At 36.8% G+C, this 5,042-nt stretch overlaps 1 protein-coding gene across 2 annotated transcripts in view; it reads left to right on the top strand.

Moving 5' to 3' along the window:
- The window catches only part of HECTD2 (HECT domain E3 ubiquitin protein ligase 2), a 258,294-nt gene that overhangs the window by 152,288 nt on the left and 100,964 nt on the right, over positions 1–5,042 (top strand). The gene's annotated exons all lie outside the window — the stretch shown is intronic.

Genomic DNA, 5,042 nt, shown 5'->3' with positions numbered 1-5,042 from the left:
CAATAGTGTTAGAGGTGTGAGGCTCTTGTACCTCAATTTCTCAACAAATTACCAGCCAGTTTCAAATACTGAATCTATAAACAATAGATATATAAAGTAGCCATGATACAGGTATGACCCCCCTTCTGCTGTTCTCCCGTCTTGCCAACCGGTATAGGACGAGGAATGAGAGAGGGTAGGTGCACCCAACTTGGCCAGAAGGAAGAGAGAGGAGGTATCAAGCAAAGGGACTTGTGGCAAGTGCTCTCTGGTGCCTTGTAATAGGTAGTGCAGAGATTTAAACCTGCACATAAGTCTCTAATGCGGTACACTCCTTAAAGATGAATTTCCTTGTCGTAATTTGCCAGAGGTATAGGGCACAATTATCTTTCAATTTCTCAGAAAACTGTACATAAGTCTCCAGTGCGGTACATTCCTGAATGAATAATATCCTTATCGTGCTTTAGCAGTGGTGAGAGGCACATATATCTCATTCAATTTCTCAAATAAACTGCACATTGGTCTCTAGTGCAGTAAACTCCTGAGAGGTTAATTTCCTATATCGGGTTTTAACAGAGGTGTGAGGCACATGTATCTTTCAATTTCTCAGTAGTTGTTTGCAGGAATGCTGAATTCATACAATGGATATTAGAAAATTGATTAAAGTCGTGTTAGAGGTATGAGGCACAAGTACCTCAATTTCTCAAAGGTTACCAAGCAGTTTCAATACCAAATCTTTAAACACTAGAGAAAGATGTATGTAGTGGCCATGATACAGGTATGACCCCCCTTCTGCTGTTCTCCCGTCTTGCCAAACGGTATAGGACGAGGAATGAGAAAGGGTAAGTGCACCCAACTTGGCCAGAAGGAAGAAAGAGGAGGTATCAAGCAGAGGGACTTGTGGCAAGTGCTCTCTGGTGCCTTGTAACAGGTAGTGCAGAGATTTAAACCTGCACGTGAGTCTCTAGTGCGGTACACTCCTGAATAATTAATTTCCTTGTCGTACTTGTGACAGAGGTGTAAGGCATATATATCTTTCAATTTCTCAAGGACTGTACATAAGTCTCTAATGCGATACACTCCTAAATGATTAATTTCCTTATCGTGCTTTTAACAGCGATGTGAGGCACATATATCTCTTTCAATTTCTGAAAAACCTGTACATGATCTTTAGGGCAATACACTCCTGAATTATTAATTTCCTTAATTTGCTTTAACAGAGGTGTGAGGCACATATATCTTTCAATTTCTCAGTGATTATTAAACATTTTTAGAGTATTTGATTCATAACCATAAAACAGCTTCAGAATACTGAGTTACTACGGTAGTGATTTGAATTATTAATTACAACCGTGCTTTAGCAGAGGTATGAGGCACACTTGTCTCCATTTCTCAATAATCACTAAACAGTTTCAATAATTGCTGGATTTAAAGAAAAATTGTGCTTTAGCAAGGGTGTGAGGCACATATATCTCTCAATTTGAGGTATGAGGCACAAATACCTCAATTTCTCAAAGGTTACCAAGCAGTTTCAATACCAAATCTTATTGTGCTTTAACAGCGATATGAGGCACATATATCTCTTTCAATTTCTGAAAAACCTGTACATGATCTCTAGGGCAATACACTCCTGAATTATTGATTTCTTTAATTTGTTTTAACAGAGGTGTGAGGCACATATATCTTTCAATTTCTCAGTGATTATCAAACATTTTTAGAGTATTTAATTCATAACCATCAAACAGTTTCAGAATGCTGAGTTAATACGGTAGTGATTTGAATTATTAATTACAACCGTGCTTTAGCAGAGGTATGAGGCACACTTGTCTCCATTTCTCAATAATCACTAAACAGTTTCAATAATTGCTGAATTTAGAAAAATCGTGCTTTAGCAAGGGTGTGAGGCACATATATCTATCAATTTTCTTAACGTTTGCCAGACACTTACAGTTGCTGGATTCATAATGTGGTAATTAATTCTTAAAACAGTAAGGAGGTATAAACAATCTAAACGAAAGAGTGTATAATTGTTAAATATAAATACAGCCCCTGTTAGAGCTCACTAATTATCATGAACAGCTGTTCCCTCCTATGCAATTTCAACCACTGTCAGCAACCAAGTAACAGTTTTATGATAAATGTAAATCTTGCTACAATTGTAAATGATACAATGTAGGAAATGGTATCAACCACTGCCAGCAGCCTGGTAGCAATTTAATGGTGAATGTTAATCCTGTTACGATTATGAGTAATACAATATAACAATTTACTTATTCTAAGGTGGCCCACTGCATTATCCTAGACCCTAATGTCATGGAAAAACGATATACATTTATATATATATCTTTATGTAATAAATATAATTGGCAGCATTGTGGAAAGATTATATGAGGCCGTTAAAGAATTGACCGGCAGTCACGTTGGCTATACAGTTACCACTCCTGAAGCTGGCCACGGAGAGGAGAGGAGACACTGCCCCGGGATCCCATACACGAGCGTCCTCAATCTCGGGCACTCCCTCCCGCTCGTCAGCCGCACAGAGTCCCGCCTGCCTGAGCCGCTCGGATCAGCGGCAGCCGGCCGCTTCCTCTGCTTCTGCCGCCACAGCGCTGAACCACTGACGGACCTGTGGATCACGTGTGCGCACAACGTGACTCGCACAGTATACCTGACGTACGTTTCGCAATGCTTGATCACAGGTAATTTGGTAGCCTGTGAGCTCATGCTTTTAAAGGAGGATTGCTTCCCGTTCACAGTTTTACTTAATTATTCAATCAATTCTAAATACCGGGAGCAATTCTATGTATATATCTTTAAGAAAAGACTACCAAAGAAGGAGAATCATAAGTTTCAAATATAAAAAATGGAAAAATTACATTGAAGAATAAAAAGTTTTAATGATTATTAAAATAAGGTAATAAATGAAATGATTAAAGAAGGAGAAAAATATAATATGAAAAGAAAAAATTCACACAGACCATTTGCGGTGAGCAGTTATATGAGGTCAAACATGGTATAAGAAGAGCAGTGATTTCATTTTTTATATATTTGTTTTATGAAAGCACATAATTTGTATGTTGGGAAAAAGCGAGGAGGTAGAAAAATTCGACCAATGAAAGGGAGTATAGACTTTATTTAAATCAGATTAGAAGAAGGAAAAGGGAATTATAGACAGATATATGTATATATGCCTTGGAAAACTTCTAGTATGTGTGCATATGTTTGTATACATATATCTGTAATATCTATGCAATTGCTCCTACCTACACACCATATAGATTGTGTGTGAATGCTGTGGTGTGATTTGTGTGTCGTTATTCTAACTCACCAATTGGTAAAATGATACTATAGAGATTGTTGAACAGTGAATTTAAAATTATATACTGTGTTTATATATCCATAGAGGAGACAATATTAGTCTGCCAGAGTGAATGATATTATGTGATTAAGATTAATGTGCCAAAAGATATGTATATGTACTATTACCATAAGTAAGTGATATGCTGAGAATATCCCAAATATAATCACACATAGCAGTGATAAACTTGAAATAATTGGTTATAAAAAACTAAACTAAAAGTAATAATAAATTAAATAAGTTAAATAAATTAAATTAAAATAAAAAACCTATTTAACATAAATTAATTGAAGTGATACCGTGCTCTAAAATGGTGAAGTGACTAATATAAGAGAAATAAATTAATAAACGTGTATATGTGTGAAGGTCCTGAGTAGAAACAAAGGTCTAACCTAACATGTTTACAACAACTGAGTTGTCAAGAAATGCACAAAAATGAATATGATGTCAGGATCACTTGGGAAGAAAGGCTCCAAAATTAATGTTCTCATTTAGACCCTCGGGGTTAAGAGCCCCAAGTTTGAAGGTCCATTCACATTCCCTTTGTAATAAGTTATTGACAAGATCACCTCCTCTATTCCCTAACTTCACTTGTTCAAGGCCATAAATTTTAAAGTTCACCCAAGATCCATCATGTTCATAATGGAAATTACGTGCAACTGAAGTCAATTTTTTAAAATTTGTCAAATCCTTTGCGGCATTCCGTATTGAGCCAATGTGCTCCAAGATACGTTGTTTAAAGGGTCTGCTCGTCATCCTCACATAGCGTTTATTGCACTCACATGATATGCAATAGACTACGGCTTCTGTATTACAATTGATGAAATGCTGGGATCTTATATCCTTACCAAAGCGATCCCTAATAGTATCCGTTTGTTTTATCCACTTGCAGGCTTTACAATGTCCGCAAGGAAAAGTTCCCACAATTTTTGGTTTTGTAGTTGGTACCCTCTTGAAATGGCTTGAGACTAACTGATCTCTCAAATTCTGGGATCTTTTCCAACTCATGGAAACATGAGGACCTAGTTTTTCTGCCAAAACAGGATCTAATTGGAGAATTCCCCAATGTTTTTGAATTGCCTCTTTGGCTTGATGCCATTGGCGACAAAACCTGCCAACAAAACGTAGGGTACCTTTATCATCATTTTTAGATTCCTTTTTTGTAAAGATTAACTCCTCCCAATTTAGATACCGGACACTATTATGGGCTTTCTTAACAGATGTTTTGCTATACCCTCTTTCTTGAAGCCTTCTTGTCAATTCCTTACTCTGTTCAGCAAATAGTATATCATCTGAACAGTTCCTTCTCAAGCGGAGGAATTCCCCCTTTGGAATGTTCTTAATTGTAGATGGAAGATGCGAACTAGCATGATGTAAAAGAGAGTTTGTTGAGGTTTCTTTCCTATATAGCTTTGTGGAGATCATATCTTCCTGATTTTTGTATATCAATATATCCAAAAAGGGAAGTTCCTGTTGGCTGATCATGAGTAAGATGTATATTTAGTTGGTTATTGTTAAGATGTTCAATGAACAGCAAAAGTAATTGAATATCGCCTTCCCAGATCATCAGGATGTCGTCGATATATCTAATCCACATTACAATGTTAGAAGTGAAATTATCATTCTGATCCGTAAATACAGGTTTCATTTCCCACCATCCTAAGAAGATGTTTGCATATGTGGGAGCACAAGCTGCTCCCATGGC

The sequence above is a fragment of the Pseudophryne corroboree genome, chromosome 3, assembly GCF_028390025.1.
Source record: "Pseudophryne corroboree isolate aPseCor3 chromosome 3, aPseCor3.hap2, whole genome shotgun sequence".
NCBI classification, from domain to species: domain Eukaryota; kingdom Metazoa; phylum Chordata; class Amphibia; order Anura; family Myobatrachidae; genus Pseudophryne; species Pseudophryne corroboree.
This window is presented reverse-complemented; position numbering and strand designations above follow the sequence as displayed.